Below are 17,975 nucleotides of genomic sequence, written 5' to 3' on the forward strand. Positions count from 1 at the left end.
GTCTGAGGTATTTATTCATTATTTATTCGTTATACTCTTAGCTTCAGTTGAAAGATTTCATAATTTTTAATGTGCCCTCTGTAAACATTTCTTTCTATAATTTTATTTCACTTTGAAGAGAACTCACTTACTCTCAAGTCATGTTTCACAGTTGTGAGAAGTGCTATATTCATGCCTTTGTATTCTCAGGTTTCTTTTCTCCCCCAATAAAATGAAATCGTGTTGCTAAACTTGGCTCCTCTTAAAACTTGCTTTATAAAAGTGGCTCTGCAAGCTGAAAACAGACCAGCTTGTCAAACCCATTCAGAGCTTTCCAACAAGCCTAGATTGTGACCCTTTGAACACTTGCAACGTTTAAAGTAAAATTCAGCAAAGTTCCTGCCAATATGTTTGTGAAAATGAAATTATTGTCGTTATATTGGTCATTCACAGGTTCATTATATTCTCAGAGTGTTTTTTGGTTTCTGGGAATATATTTCTTCAGAACTAAAAGAGTTAAAAAAGTGTTTTGCTACTTTGACTCTTTCATATCATCTCCATTCTCGACTGGGAGACTTGGACAGCCTATACCACAACCAGGCCACCATCAGCACTGCTGTGCGTTGGATGTCAGACCAGTTGCTACCAAAAATAAGTATGCAGCAAAACCTTCACTTGTCAATCTTTATGCTGATATTCAATCAATTTCTCTACAGGAATAATATTGGGGAGATACCATTGCTTAACTTGATCAATTCTTTATTTTGCAAAAAATAAAGTTGGGTTGGTCATTCACTTGCTCTTGAAGGCCAAGCAATTCTCACTGTATGATGATGTGGCATTTTACTATTGCCCCATGAGGTTGTGTCAGATGTGGACTGAAGAAATTACAAACCAAAATCCCCATAGTAAGAAGCATTAGAAATGAAATACTTACAAAGAATGTGGGACAGAATTATATTATGTTTTACATCTGTATTATAAAGTTGAACTTACAGAAGCCAATTTTCTTTTGATTTCACAAGGAATCCATTGAGCTGTTCAAAGATCATTGACACTGACACACAACTGGGAGTTTGCTATGTATAGAGGGCATTGTTTTATTTTGTCACTTTATTTATAAAAATGAGTCTTTTTGACTGTTATTCATTACACTTGAGACAAAGTCACCTCATTCCTTCAAAGGATGCTTATTTGCTCATTAGGTTGAAACAAAATGATTAAGACTGCTGTAGTTGAAGCAGAACAAAATGGATATAATCCGTTTTTCCATCCCATTTGAGAAGGACTTCCTTATTTTATGTTACGCTGTCGTGCTCAGGGTAAAAATTGATACGTTTACTCAACAGAGGGAGTTCGAGTGACAGGAACATGAACTTGCGACCTTCTGGTCAACTGCTTGAGCCAGCAGGCCACCCAAGAAAGTAGAACATGATGAAAGGTATGTTGTGATCTCACTGCTGCTTTGAATTACAAGTCTTCATCTCTTCTATTCATATGAACCTACAGGTAGAGGAAAAGTTCTTAACTTTCTTACATTTTAGTCTAGGACTGAGTTGCCTAGACTGATAGAAGCTCACTAGCTCCATGAATTGATTATTATTTTTTGCTTATTAAACTAATGGGTCTGACATTATTTGGGTGAGATAATTCGGACACCTCCTGCCTACCTATATCCTGGGGCGTAACCTAATTCAGGATCTTTAGAAATATTACTAGAGAATTATTTGATTCAGACCCAATGGGATTTGGCAGAACAAATCCCACCCCGTCCTCTGAGGGTAACTGAAATGTTTGAACTTGACCAGATCTAGCTTAATATATGTAACACAATCAGGAAATCTGGTTATTTAAAAACATGTATATAGGCCTTTTTTGCTTTTCATTACAACTTGGAAAAGCATCTAAATTCAAGTTGACAAGTGCTAATTAGATGCTAGTAGCCTTGTCACATAGAGAAGTGTAATTGGTGTAATGTGAGAATGCAATAATAATACACACCTTGTTGCCAGCAGCAGTGCAATTAAAAGCTGGTTCAATGTGTACCAACCCAGGGCACATTTTACAAAAGGCTACTTGGAGACAGTGTTCTAATCAGACCCTGAATTAGATGCTGTCACTCATTCTTGAAAATGGAAAAAAAACAGAATTAAATTCACTTATCAACTGGATGAATTAATTGGTGCATCAACAACTTTGCTAAGCTTTGAATTTTTCACCACACTTGCGTGAAGTCCAGTGGCTTGAAGCAAAACTTTTGGTGCAAATGATGAATGTCTGTTTTTTCAAATTCTTTGACGGTAAATTAACACTTGCCTTTGTCAAAGCAAATGGGGTCATACAAATGAGAGCAACTATTGCAATGAAGTAATTTATAAAATGTGTTTGTAATGAATTGTTAGGAGTGTTAGGAGCTACATTTAAGCAGCATAAATTAAAATTTCTTCAAAATTGCCTATTGGTTTAGGCTTTGTACAGTACCATACCTTGATATTGCTAATGAATATATTAATTCATGCGATGACAAAATGACTGACACTTATTTTGCTTTAAGAAACATTTGCTTCACTGGAAATTGTTGTAAAAATGAAATATATACTTACAAAAGCATATAAAAACAGTGTAATTTAAAACTAAAATCACTGTGAGTGTCTCTCCCAGTTATAAACGAACAAATCTTTACTATATATTTAAATGGTAGGAAATTATTATAAGGTATGAATGAATACCGCAGCCCAATCCATGGATTCCTGGCACCTCCAGGGAATTTTGTACTTTGCTCCAGCCAACTTTTGTCCCCGAATTCATCTGACACAGTGTGGCAGAAAATCCTCACCACTCACATTTCTAGAGTAGCTTTTTACTATAATAATAATATCGAATTACTAAAATATACACTGGGAAATATCTAAATTAAAGCATTTGTAAAACTTTGAGTCTGTACTCTATTCAATTATCTCCTCTTCCCATTATCTCTTCATTCTTTGTAATTCATACTTCAATTTTACGTTATTTCAAAATATTCCATATTTACATTTGTGTTACATTGATTGTAATTATAGTGTCACATTTGTACAGCAGGTGCTGCAGCAGAGCTCAGGATCTGGCCCTCACCTGACCTCAGACCAGTGTGGTGTAGGATCCATGGTGTCCGCAGTCCTCTAGTGACTATACTGCTTGGGTTTTGTCCCATGTGCTGTCTAAGTCAAATGTGTTTTCAAACCTGGCCATAAAAAGTGCCCTAGGCATTTTATAACCTTATCCAGGGTGATATTAAATGCTGTGAGTGTCCTTCCAGTGACCATCTCAACATTTACCTTTTAATGATCAAGAGCAAAGCTCTAAATGTTATCCAAAGTAGATATATCGAGAGCTTTCTATTCATGCTGAAAATTCAATTCACAGCATAACAAAAAAGATAGCAGTTGGGGCACCTACATTTCAACAATGACTACACTTCAAAAGCACTTCCTTGGCTTGGTAGTGCTTTAAGACATCCGATGGTTGTGAAAAGCACTATATAAATGCAAGTCTTTCTTTTTACCTGTCGGACACAGGGCAGGTGGCAATTCAAAGTTCACAAGTTACTTAGCCGCCTTAAAGCTGGCAAAATCCCAATGTCTGTGGTTCAAACTGACCCTCCTGAGCAGATGGCAAGGGGGAAACCTACTCTGACTCTGACCTGACTGAGGAAGTCACTGTGGCTTCTCAGGAGTTTGTCATTCTGGTTGGATGTATATGATCCCATAGCAGTATTCAGAGAAGTTATGGGGAATTTTCCTGTTGTCATGGCCAATATTGCTAAAACCTGGTCATGTATTTGATGGCTTTTTACTATTACTGTTCGCATATTTCCTGCCATATTTCCTTACATTTCAAAGGTACATCAGTGACTGTAAAGCAGTTTGGGTCATCTAAGAGGCTGTGAAAGATACTATATAAATTCAGATTAAAGCAAAATACTGCAGATGCTGGAAATCTGAAACAAAAACAGAAAATGCTAGAGAAACTCAGCAGGTCTAACAACATCTGTGGAGAGAAAGAGTGTCTTTCTCTCTACAGATGCTGTTAGACCTGCTGTGCTATATAAATTCAGTTCCTTCTCTTCCTTGCCTTATTCCTGTCACCCTACCTTGCAATGAAAAATGCCTTCAACATTATGGGCCAGATTTAGTGCAGAAATAACTGTGAGGCTTACAGCATTAACAGTTATTTATGTAGACATTGGACAGCAATTTCCAGTGACTGCACATGTGCACTTAAATGTGGAACTTAGGAAGTTGTTGCCTGAGATGCCCTGCTCCTCCAAACACTGTGTGATAATGGTATCCTGTTAAGAGACACCAGGCAGAATTTAATGCCCTACCCTGGAGGCAGATTCAGAGGTGGGGAAGCCAAGCAATCAGGATGGAAATCCGGCCAACTTCCCAACTCCCCTTGATCAAACTCCTGTCGAGAAGGGTGGAGGATGGCCCCATCCCACCCTGGTATTCTAGGTGTGGGTCAGGAACCCACCATGTGGGCCAACTGCACAGCAAACCTCTTGGGTTTACCTTAGGCCTATAGGGAGGGGCCCCTCGCTGTAAAGCACTCTGTGCTGAATCGAAGGACCCAACATTGGGAAGGCATCCCTCGGTCTTGCTTTCGACCCCTCTTCTTCCTTCGGCTGCACCCCCCCTGACCCTGGCACCCCCAACCTGCCCCATTTACCTCTCTCCAGGTATCGATCAGTGACCTCAGGTGAAGGCTCAAGTGTAATACCGTCAGTGGCAACCGCTCCCAGTGGACTTGATTCAAAAGGAAGCCTGACACTGTCCAGGTAAGTTCCTGATTCTTAAAAAATTGCGTCTGGCCTCCCAATAATGTCTGATGCAGGATTACCATCGGTTTGCACCCATGAACCCTGGTTTGAACATTAAATCCTACCCACTGTTCTAATACATTAAAAAGTGTGAGGTTTCTGTACATTACCTGCATTATAATGGGCTGCAATGGTTCAAGAATGAGGCTTCCCAACACCTTCTCAAGGGCAATTAGAATGAGCAACAAGTGCTGGCCTTACCAGCGATGCTCACATCCTAGGAACGAGTAATTTAAAAAGTATATAAATTAAACTCACCAGAAAACGCTAGGACTTGTCCACTCCAGTATAAAGGCCATGTGCAGACTCTGCCTCTGTGCTACCCTCATTTATGCGCAGTGTCAGTATCCAAGTTGAGTATCTTCATCATCATTGTTGTCTTGCTGTTCTGCCACTGCTTGGTGAGGTTGTCGTGAAAAGAGAAGGGTACAAGTGTTAAGTAATGGAGCAAAGAGAGGGGGAAGTTAGAGGTGAACGTTTGCACTATCTGCAGCTTGTAAATCAGAAGACGATGTGAGATGAGGGGGAGGTGGCATGTAAGAAAGGAGCAACTATAGAAACTATGAAGATTCTGTCATCTTCAATGGTTTCAGCCCTGCTGTGGACCACATCCTCAGACATGATCATCCCAGTAATGGCCAACATACTCCTCCATGTGAATTTGGAAATGTATACATCCTGGGCCCTCTCCAGTAAGCAGTTGTGTGCCACCTTGTCCTGCAAGAGAGAGTGAATTCTGTCAGTGAGTGTTGTGCAATCTGTTTGGGTGATTTGTGGCTGTCATGGTTTAAAAGCTGGCAGTTTAAGGTGCGAGATGTGGCTGTGCATCTTGGAAAAGCATGAGGTACAAAGGAGCATATGGACATAAGGTGTGAGCCCTGATTGATAGAGATTATTGGCAATGAGTAATGGGGTTGTGGTGCATTGAGCAGTGACTGAGACTAGTGGTGGAGTTGGTAAGATTTGAAGATGCATTTACTGATCTTGATCACATATGTGAGGTCATTGAACATCTTGCGGCACTGCATTCAGAACCTTAGGGCTGACTCCTGGCTACGACCTCCTATGTGCTCCCACTGTTTTCTGAGTGTGTATCTTGAGGATCTTCTGCACTCTTGCAATACTGAATATCCATCTGCCTTTGTACCTCTTCCACCAAGCCCTCGAGTGCAGAATCCAAAACCATGGAGTCCAAGCTCCCCCATGTTGTTTCATTCTTTCCGAGGTCACAGTCATTTCTTTCACGACTGCCAACACCTGCTGCAACCACAAAGAATGTGCAGCTAACCTTTAAGTGGTGCTAACCATGCACAATATTGGCCCCCTGCTGATGTGTTCAACCAATCAACAGTGTGATTAGCGATAGCTAGACGGTGAAATCATTGAAATGAGCAGGCATCATGAATTTTGCCTGCTGCCTGAATTACGATCAGCGGGTGCAGGTTAATTGCACATTGCGATCCCCATGCAATTCTCAGTGCTATCCAATTTATCCCTCGAAATCTTGTTATTTTTTACGATTGAGAAACCTTTTGTTCAGTGTCTTCGAGACAGAGACTTCTTATCGCATGCTTGGCTGATTTTGTCCAATTAGTATACACTGCATTTGATACACTGAGACAACATAGCATTGCCTTGACAATGATGAATTGAGTACTTTACTTCCTTCATTCTTTCAGAAAAGAAGACTTACCAACCATTTTTGTAATAATGGAATGTATGAGAGCAATGTCTTTATCCAAGAAAGAATGTGCAGGAAGTGTGTTTCCTTGAGGCAAATTGCTTACCATTGATCAGAAAGGCTACAGACAATGGGGTCTGGCCAAGACTGCCCGAGGTGATGTGTGAAGCATATTTTCCAGCGTGCTTGTTGACTTGGAGTGGATCACTTAATGCACAAAAGCCCATTCCCAGGAACACATTGGCAAAATGATCTGCCCACATCCTCCTTCCTTGGTGAAATGACGCTACCCACAGCCATCAAATGACAGATTGATGGAGGTAGGCAAAAACCTTGGAGGTCCTTACTGCTCTACCTAGCAGGTCTCCAGAACTGGGCCTGCCTACATCTTGTCTAATCATGTCAACTGCGTTAATGATGCGTGCTCTATACACACTGGAAGGCAGGAATTGCTATAATGCAAAATTAAAAAACTTAACTTTTTAATTACATGTTAGAAATATTTATCTAAAATGAATATCACAACGGAAATACCGTTCCAATTGACTTTCAACTGCAGAGACAATACTACTTTCAGATGTAGAAGCTACCCTATAATAATAATAAGAATGGTATTTTATTCAAGAAACACAGTTGCAGCCCGAAGGCTGAATTGCAGTGTGACTTACATGGAAAAACTCATACATAGACTAAACACTTTTTGCAATTATTTAATGTAGAAAACAATAAAAATACCACCCATTCTGACAGGATTCAGATTCTGACTTCATATCATTTTGAATACTATTTAAACAAATAAAATAAGACAAAATGTATGATCACAATATTCTATAATGGATGAAAAACTAATCAAAAATGGTATTAGTTACTGTAGCTCTATTAAACCACAATCTATGTGGCACTACATTCAAAATGAATTCTAAGAGATCTTCACATAGATTACCTGTACATCAGCTATTGAATACTTTTATTCCTCTGTAAAGACATAATAGCCACAAAACAACAATTCAATTATTGGAAATGATAACCCGGCCACCTGGTGAGATTCCAATGACAGTCAGGCTACAAAACAAAAGACACAAGTGAAAAAGGAGAGAAATTTGTAGGAATCAGTTACTTTCCAGCGGCACCTTCTTGTGACCAGTTAAAAAGCAGTGGGAGCAGGATGCCCATATCTCAGAATAAACTGAAAGGATGGAAAAATGGGAACGTAAGAACACAAGAAATAGGAGAAAAGTAGGCCATTCGGCCCCTCGAGCCTGCTCTGCTATTCAATAAATCATGGCTGATCTCATTGTGGCCTGACTCCACTTTCCTGCCCAGTCCCCGCAACCCTTGACTCCCTTGTCGCTCAAAAACCTCTAACTCAAGTCTTGAAAATATTGAATGAGCCAGCCTCCACTGCTCTCTGTAGAGGAGAAATCCAAAGATTAATGACTCTCTAAGAGAAGCAATTTCTCTTCAAATCAGTCCTAAATTGGAGACCCCTTATTTTTAAATGGTGCCCTCTAGTTCTATATTCCCTCATATGGAGAAAAGTCCTCTCAGAAAAGAAAATTCATAAAATTGGTGACTTTTCAACAGTGGAAATATTGGATCGAATCTTCCATGGAGTGGCCAATCATCATCGGGTTTCCACTCTGCTCCTATTTTCTTACCTTAGGCTGGAGACTCACATTTCTTGCCCAAGCCTCTGACTTGGGCTTGCTGAGAAATGTGGAGTGTAACTGCTCCTGGAATCCTTCCATCAGAGTGTAGGAGCAGTGGGGGAAGAAATAATGCCCCCTTTTTATGGCACCAGCTGCTGTGTTTTGGTGAGTTTAAATGTCCCAGCCATTTTGACAAACAAGGAAAGAAGTTAAGTGTGTAAGGTAAGTGGGTGAGGGGTTAGGCTGGGTCGAGTGAGGTTGGGTGGTTGGGAGGTAGTCAGAGGTGAGGGGTATTCGGGTGCTTGGGGGGTAGTTGGGGGGGTGTGGTCAGCGATATTCAGAGTGCAGGGTAGGCAGGGGTCGGGTGGCGAGGTGGTGGAGGGTTAGTCAAGAGTTGGGGGTTAGTCAGAAGGGCTGGACTGTAGTTGGGGGGAGGGGTGTAGTTGGCGGTTAGGGGTAGTCAGGGAGTCGGGAGGCTGTTTGGAGATTGGGGCTATATTGGGGGGGGTTAGTCAGTAGGGGGGGTTGGGAGGTTAGTTGGGGGTAAGGGGAGATGTCAGGGTGGAGGGTAGCTGGGAGATGGGGGCTAGAGGGGGAAGCGGGGTTGGAAATAGACAGGTGGTTAGTTGGAGGGAGGTGGATAATCGTGTGATTAGTCTGAGGTTCAGTGGGGGGTTGGAGGTGTCAGTAGTCAGTAGGGCCGTAACTTCCTCAGAGTGGCAATCAGCATTGGATTGCCACTCTGTGGCCAAATACTTACGCTAAATTTCTTCCTTGCCTGTCTTACCCGACCTTCTGTGCAGGCTGAGCAAGATCTAGGCAGTGCAGCTCATCCCAAGGTCCAGCGTTGAAGTCCAGCTCTGTCGAAATGAAGGAGAATACGCCCTCACTTTTTACGATACTTGCTGCTGTATTGCTGGTAAGTTTAAAGGTCCATTGAAATTGACAGAGCAGGGAGAAGGTGAGTGTCTAAGATAAGTGGACAGGATTTGGGGATGGGTGTGATTGGAGGTCTGGGAATTGGGGGATTTCGGGTCTTGGGGGGAGGGTGGGTTGGTGGGTGACTGTCGGACCTCCGGGGGGTGGGGGGGTGGGGTGGAAGTGTCAGACTTTGGTGGGGGAGGCATCAGACCCTGGAGGTATTTGGGTGGGGGGGGGGTCTGTCGGACCACGGGGGTGGACGGGGGTCAGACCTCACGGAGGGTGGGGCAGATCGGACCTTGGTTGGTGGGGTGGGCATCAGGCCCAGAGGTGGTTGTGTGGGGCCAGACCACAGAAGGGATGGGGAGGTTGGACCTTGGGAGGGGAGGGAGCGTTGGACCTCTGGAAGGGGGTCGGACCTTGGGAAGTAGGGGGGCGGCTCAGACTTCAGGAGGGCGTGGGTCGGACCTTGGGAGGTGGGATTGAACATCAGGTGAATGGGGTTGAGCCTTGGCGGGTGGGGTTGGACCTCAGATGGGGGTGAGGGATTGGACTTCAGGAGCGTAGCAGTTGGACCTTGGTAGGTGGGGGGGTGTGGGATCAGGTGTGCCTGAGGTGGGGGGAATGGGCTCAGGTCGAGTCTGCATAGAGTTGGGTCAGGTTGGGTTGGTGGGGTCGGACCTCAGGCAGGTGTGGGGGTGTGAGTCAAGTTCACCAATGGGGTGTGGGGGGACAAGTCCTGTGCAGATGGCGGAGTCCCCTGGGGGGGTCAGGGGGCGGGGATTACCATGTGGAGGTGGTTAGTCAGGTGGGTGGGAGGAGTCCCCTGGGGGGGTCAGGGGTATGTGTGGAGTCCCGTGGTGGGGTCGGGGGTGTGGAAGGAGTACTGGGGGGGGATCGAGGACGTGGGAAGGGTACAGGGTACCTCGGCCTGGGTCTTTACAATAGTTATCCAGAAGTTAGAAGAGGATTTAATTTTTCTAACTTTTTTTGAGTAGCTATTAACATAACCCTGTCAGAATCATCTGGAGTTTGTGATTTTAACCACATTTTCGGATAGTTCCCAGCACAGGGCAATTGTCCAGAGGAAGTGCGCACTCCTAGGCAATTGCCGTGCAAACACTTACCCGTGACGTGCCAAGTGGGATTCCCCAGCACATCTTTTGGGTGCCCCCCCCACCCCCCACAATCCTACGCTGCGGAACTCAGAAGTTACAGCCCATAGTTACTCAGGAGTTAGAACTGGTTTTAATCCTTCTAACTTTTCCTGGGTAGCTATTCTGCTAAGTAAGTCAGAACCATCCAAGCCTCTGACTTTAAGTCGGAGATTCAGAGGGTTCCAGATGCAGGGGAACTGCCCAATAGACGTTGATGTTTCCCGGACAATCCCCGTGCAGTCCTCGCGTGGGGATGTCTGAGGGGTCCTCCAGCGCATCTTCCAGGGTGCCTCCGGGGTTTGACCCTCTGGAGAATGAACGATCTGTGTCACGATTTTTTTGGGCCTTTCATTGTTGTTCAAAACAAAACCTAAAAATATCAGTGATAAACATTACACTTTGTTGAATCATAGAAAAGAAAATGCATTTTCACAAGCTCACAATGTTCCAAAGTACTTTATAGGCAATTAAGTATTTTTGAAGGATTATGGTTATAATGGGGGAAACATGTATCCTGATGAGGTTTATAATTCAAAAAATATTTTACTCTTTCTTTCTCTTGCTTTCATTGATGTATTTGTATGCATATTGCATTTGAAAATCAATGTGTTTACCTTGTTCTATTCCTATTGATTTTTTTTTTGTTTAATTGCTACCCTCTAACACCCAACTGGCCAGTATTCATCTCTGAACTTTTGCAAGGTATTCAATCACTGGTAGGCAAACGATTCCCAAACACTCACACAAGCTCACTTCCAGCAGATGTCAGTTAGGAGTTTGAACTCTGGTCAAACCTGTAGTCAAGGACAGGGGTGGCAATGATGGTACCGTTCCAGCCAATCTAAACAAAGATGAGTGAACCTAACACAGAACATGGCTTGACTCTGGGATGTTCCTCTCTGTTTAACTCGGGTACTCATGAGACAAACTTGCTCAGCCTCTGAAGAGCCTATGTAATCATGGTTCCCAATAAAAATTATCTGACCCCCTACTCAATAAAAAGAAATTATATATAAATTATATTTATATATATATATGTACTCACTCAACACAGCAAATGCTGTAACCTGTGCTGTAAGCGTTGTTTTCAAAGGGTCAATCTACTTAAATAGTTTAAATATGTAGAATATGCATAATATCTACAACTAACTGTGTATGCTGACTTAGCTGATCTCAGGAGCATTACAATTGGCCTCAGCACCTCCGGGTATTGTGAGGGATGGGGTGCTGTGCAGGGAGAACTGGCCAGGATTTGCACTTCAGATTAACATTGTGCAACCCCTACTGTTACAACTAATCTTACTTCATATGCCTGTTTCTTTATGTAAACTAACTCCTCAAAAGCATGAATCATACATTTTAAGCTGTGAGCAGGTAAAACAAAAAAAATCTATTTCTTCATGTGCATGAGCAGCCACTCTGCATTGAGCTAAAAAAATATGCACAGATGGGCACAGAAGCATTGTGCAATTGCAATAAAAATAGATTCGTTTTCATTATTCATTCCAAAATTTGCAAAGAATGCAAAAGAACCACATAAGTCAATCAAATACTAAAGAAACTGATCTTTAAAAACAGAAAAATAGATCCCCATATTTTAATGACACTAATCAAGGCATCAGAGTGTGGCTTTATCCATTTCTCGGTGCTTAATATTCAACTTCGCTCCACACCAAAGTAATCTGAATACCTTCAACAAATGGACATACTAACAGGATGTTCACCAAAGTGAAGCTGTTGTCCTCTTAGACTTCAGCAATCAATGGGTGCCAGGTTGCTCCATAACTTATGGAAACGATGGGCAAAATTTTACATCCCGTGGGCGGGCGGGCGCGTGCCCAACTTGATCAGGTGTAAAATCGGGCGAAGTGATGTCAGGCGAGCGCTCCGACATTATCCTGCGCTCGCGCGATATTTCGCTCGTTGGGCACATGCAAAAGTCGGAAGTGCACCCGCTAACAATTAAGAGGGCAATTAAGCCTATTAACGGCGCTATTGTCTCCAATTTTTCGTGGCTGGTCCAACCTTACGGTTGGCAGATGGGCAAATCAGCCAGATGGCCTTTGTGTTTTCATCAAGCCTCACCCAAGGGGAGAACTTTCTCCCTGTCGGGGGGAGAGGGGTTGTGTGGGAGTGAGCGGGCGCGCAGCTGATTGCTGCCATTTTACGTGGGCGGGCCAACTAAGGCCCGTCCAGCGTGACTCGTGCCTGGAAGTGCTGAGCGCTCTCTGTGCAGGTGGGGAGGTTGCCTGAGTCGGGGGCGCCGAAATCTCTGTGCCTCAGGGAGATTTGTTGAATTTTTCAAAATTTTAATAAAGAAAAAAAAAAATTTTATGACATGTCCCCTCATGTGAAACTATCACATGAGCTGGGACATGTCTATTAAAAGTTTTTTCAAGACTTTAAAGACCTTCATGAAAACTCATCCCGCCTGTGGATGAGGTTCCATGAAAAACGCGAAGGCCGCCTGGGCTCTTTGCCTCCCCACCAACTTTAAGGTTGGATGGGCAGCTCAGTTTATTGTTTTAATTGATAGTTAACTGGCCTCAAACTGACTGTTTGGCGGGTGCACAGCCGACTCGGCTGCCCGCCTGCTGAACTGAAAATCTGAATGACGCGCGGTGACGTCGGGGCGCAGGCCTGACATCACCGTGCGACATTTTAAGCCCCGGCCCCGCTCGCTGAGCCCAAGTTTCTGCCCCAAGGGTGGGATGAGGTTTCTGTTATTAAATAAAACAAAAATAAAAATCTGTGGACAGCATATACATCATCTATGTGTTCAGGTACCTGATTGTGACGCTTGGACATCTTTTTCCTGATTTTCAAAGCTTTATTTCATGGTTTTCAGCTCTGCAGCTCCCTGACACAGCTCCCTGCCTTCAAGGGAGCTTTCTCTCTGTGCTCGCCCACGTCCGTGCAAACATCATCGCCCGCCCTCCACCCACCCCAACCCTGGCAGTGCTGTTAATTGGCCAGCCAATTGGCACTCAGGGTGGGGGGGGGGTCCAATTGCAGTTGGCGGTCCGTTTCCCAACCACTGTCCTGCACGCCATTCGCGCCCTCCTGCCCAGCTGAAAATTCAGGCCCATATTATTTTTGATTGAAGGTTATCTCAACCCTTTGTCATTTTACGTATTGCCACAGCAGTGCAGATAAAATTTCAAGTATGGCATCAGCCTTGGTTCAGGCAATAGCATTCCTAACTTCGGAGTTAAGGTTGTGGGTTCAAGCCCCAATCCAGGGGCTGAATTTTTCCGTTGGCAATTTGGGGGCGGGGCCCGTTCGCCGACATGAAAATAACGTGGGATGATGTCGGGAGGAACCCCCAACATCATCCCGCCCCATTTAAATATTCAGGAAGGTGGGGGGACAGCGCAATCAGCTGTCCGCCTGCCGACCTGTCAATGGCCAATTGAGGCCATCGACAGGGTAGTTAAAACAGTTAAAGGCCCTGCCCATCCAACCTTAAGGCTGGCGGGCAGGCCAGGAGCCCCAAAGGGCTTCTGAAAAAACATGAAACCTCATCCACTGGCGGGATGAGGTTTCATGTCCCTTTTAAAAAACTTTAATAAAGTTTTTGTGCAATTTATTAACATGTCCCATCTCGTGTGACATTGTCACATGAGGGGGACATGTTAATGACTTTTTTTATTTTTCCATTTTTAAACTTTGAAATCCTTTCAGCTATCTCCCTGAGGCAGCATTTCAGGGAGATGTGCGCCCTTTCGTGTGCATTCGCGAAAGAGCGCACTCTTGTATTTGGGGAATCCCCCCGCCCACACGGATAGCGCTTCCCGCCGGGCATCACGCTGGGTGGGCCCACGTAAAATGGCGGCGGGGCCTGTTTCCCCGGCAGGGATCGGCTGCCCGCCCACCGCTGAGTCGGTCGTGCCCGCCTGCCTGTCAAGTGCAAAATTCAGCCCCAGATACATGACTAGAAATATGACACAAAATCGAGACTGAGACTTAAATACAATACTGAGGGAGTGCTCTCAGAGGTGCCATAGAACCATAAAATCATAGAAAAGTTATGGCACAGAAAGAGGCCATTAGACCTTTCGTGTCTACAGTGGCTGAGAAAGAAAAAATAAAAAAGTAGCTGCCTGTTCTAATCCCACCTTCTAACACCCGATCTGTGGACTTGCAGGTTACAGCACTTCAGGAACAGATCCAGGTACTTTTTAAATGGGTTGAGGGTTTCTCCTTCCATCAACAAACCAGGTAACGAATTCCAAACACCCACCACCCTCTGGGTGAAGGTGTTTTTCCTCATCTCCCCACTCACACATCTACCAATCACCTTAAATTTGTGCCCTCTGATAATTGATTTCTCCACTAGGGGAAACAGGACATCCCTGTCTACCCTATCTAGGCCCCTCATCATCTTATACACCTCAATCAGGTCACCTCTCAGCCTCCTCAGTTTCAAGGAAAACAACCCTAGCCTATCCAACCTTTCCTCACAGCTGCAATTTTCAAGCCCTGGCAGCATTCTTGTAAATCCCCTCTGTACTTTCTCCAGAGCAATGACGTCCTTCCTGTAATCTGGCAACCAGAACTGAACACAAAATGCCAGCTGTGGCCGAACCAGCATTTGATACAGTTCCATCATTACATCCCTCTTTTTGTATTCAACACCTTGTCCAATAAAGGAAAGCATTCCATATGCTTTCTTGACCACCTTGTCCACCTGTCCTGCCACCTCCAGGGACCTGTGGACATGCAAACCATGATCTTTCACGTCTTCAACCCCTCCCAATATCCTCCCATTTATTGTGTATTCCCTAGTTTTGTTTACCCTCTCCAAATGCATTACCTAACACTTTTCTGGATTGAATTCCATCTGCCACTTTTTTGCCCACTCAGCCAAACCACTGATATCATTCTGGAGTTGACAGCTATCATTTCCACTATCAACTACACGGCCAATTTTTGTGTCATCTGCAAATTTCTCAATCATGCCTCCCACATTTAAATGCAAATCATTAATGCATACAACAAGTGGCAAGGGCCTAACACTGAGCCCTGTGGAATGCCATTTGCAAAAACATCCATCAAATATTACCCTTTGTTTCCTGCTGCTGAGCCAATTTTAGATCCAACTTGCTATATTCCACTGTATCCCATGGAGTTTTACTTTCATGACCAGTCTGCCATGTGGGACCTTGTCAAATGCTTACTAAAATCCATGTAGACAACATCTACTACACTAGCCTCATTAATCCTCTTTGTTACTTCCTCAAAAATTTAATTAAATTAGTAAGACACTACCTTCCCCTAACAAAACCATGCTGATTATCCCTGATTAACTGATTAATCTGTTCCTTCCTAAGTGACAGTTTATCCTGTCTCAGGATTTATTCTAATAATTTTCCCACCACCGAAGTCAGACTGACCAGCCTATAATTATTTGATCTATCTCTCACACCCTTATTAAATAATGGCACAATGTTTGCAGGCCTCCAAGCCTCTGGTACCTCACCTGTATCTAGTGAGGATTGGAAAATGATCCTCAGAGCATCCGTTATTTCCTCCCTGGCTTCCTTCAACAGCTTGGGATACAATCCAACTGGCCCTGGTGATTTATCCACCTTAAAGGATGTCAGTCCTTCCTGCACATCCTCTCTCACTACGCTTATTGTATCTAATATTTCACACTCCTCCTCTTTAACTAAAATATCTGCATCATCCCCCTCCTTAGTGAAGACAGAGACAAAGTACTCATTGAGAACCCCGCCCACATCTTCAGCATCAGCATACAAGTGACCAAATATATTTCTGTTAGGCTCTACCTTTTCCTTAGCTATTCTCTTGCTCTTAATGTACTGATAAAATACCTTTGAGTTTTCTTTGATTTTACCTGCCAATATTTTTTCATATCCTCTTTTTGCTTTCCTAATTACCTTTTTTACTTCATCCCTGTACTTTCTAATCTTTCCATCTTTTGGATGAGACAATAAGCTGAGTTCCCATTGACCCTCTCTGGTGGACACCATCCGAAGAAGAACAGGTGAGTTATCCTTGATGTCCTGGCAAATAGTTATCCCTCAACTGACATCATTAAAACAGATTATCTGGTTGTTATCTCTTTGCTTTAGTGGGACTTTTTTGTATACAAATTGGTTGCTGCATTTCCCCCAAACAACACTAAATACATTTCGAAAATACTTCATTGGTTGTAAAGCACTTTGGGACATCTTATGAGTGTGAGAGATGCAATATGAATGTATGTCTTTTTCTTTTTAAACCAAAAGGAATTTAGTGGTCCATTTAGTTGGAATATTCAAGTGCCTGAGGAATAGTATTTACTGCCCCAGTCAAGACAGTGATTGGCAACTGCATTATCTTTCACTACAAATCCCTTAATCCTCTAGTATTGCTAAGTGATAGCTACTTGATACACAGTTTAAGCACCTTTCTCACCTGGCATCTAAACCACAATAATCAAGGTTAAAAGACACTTGATGCTGCATGATCTTTTAATTCTTTATTATGTATATAAAACAATCAGAGACACTAGAGATACATAGATCCAGTCATTATTGTATTAAGGGTTTCTATCACCTTCAAGTTAGTCCTAGCTGAAGTAGGTAAATATGTCAAGGTATGAAGCATGTGCCCTGGTTCTTTTCTGCATAGACAATGAACATTTTTTTAACTTGTACTTTAAAAAAGCAGTACTACAAACCCACAAATCCATTACAGTTGTTGAAAGAGAACAATGATGGGCTGCATACTGTTTGTGTGTGATATAAATTGTAGTGTCAAACACTAGAAGGATGTCAGGTCTCCATCCACAAACTGCAACATTTCAAAAAATGTTTGAGGTTGTTCTAAATAGATTTTGGATCTTACAGGGCTCTTCTCCTTGAAGATTGCATATTGTTTTATTTCAAATCACTACTTCGGTCTTTGCAAAGCCAATCTGATTCTCTTGGCTATGTAATAAGATTGTTTGTAAAACAAATAATAAGTTATAAAGCAACGCACACCATTGACCGGGTAATATATGAGCAAAATAAATTCCCATTCTGCATTCTCTTACCCAAGGCCCCAATTGTGATCCACTGACATAAGAAACAATCTTTCCCTCATTACATCTGTAAAACAGGAGTCACATTACATTATGTACCAAAACAAAGCAGGACCTAATGCAGATTTTATTTCTGTTCAGGAATAAAGATTATAAATAAATGTGAGATATTAGAATTTCGATCATTTGAAGGCACACGCTTCTCTCCATGCGCTTTGTATTAAGAACCTAGAAAGTTTATTTAATAAATCTTTATTTACATGAAGATCATCATACTAGTTAAACACTTCAAAAATCTCATGTTAGGGGAAACAAATCCAGCCCCATTATTATAAATGGTGATTCATGGATATTTTGCTAATAATTTAGGTTGTTCTAAACTTTTCTGAGTCATCTCTTTACATTTACCATTGAAACAACCAATATTTCAGTGTAATAGAGATATATAGCATTTGGGTATTGCTGAAAAAAGAGACATGTCGAAGATTTTTGCCTTGTACTCATTAGGACACTTGCAAGAATACCAATATAAGAGGAAAGCAACAATTTATCCTGTATGTGAAGAGAGTGCTGATTGGTTGCCAAGTGGACGCTGATTGGTAGAGGGGAATGCACCAGTGATGCTGACTGTGATGTTAACTGCCAAGCATTATTTGGAATTTATAAGGCAGCTTGACCCTGATTGGTCAAGGCA

The sequence above is a fragment of the Carcharodon carcharias genome, chromosome 17 (assembly GCF_017639515.1).
Source record: "Carcharodon carcharias isolate sCarCar2 chromosome 17, sCarCar2.pri, whole genome shotgun sequence".
NCBI classification, from domain to species: Eukaryota; Metazoa; Chordata; class Chondrichthyes; order Lamniformes; family Lamnidae; genus Carcharodon; species Carcharodon carcharias.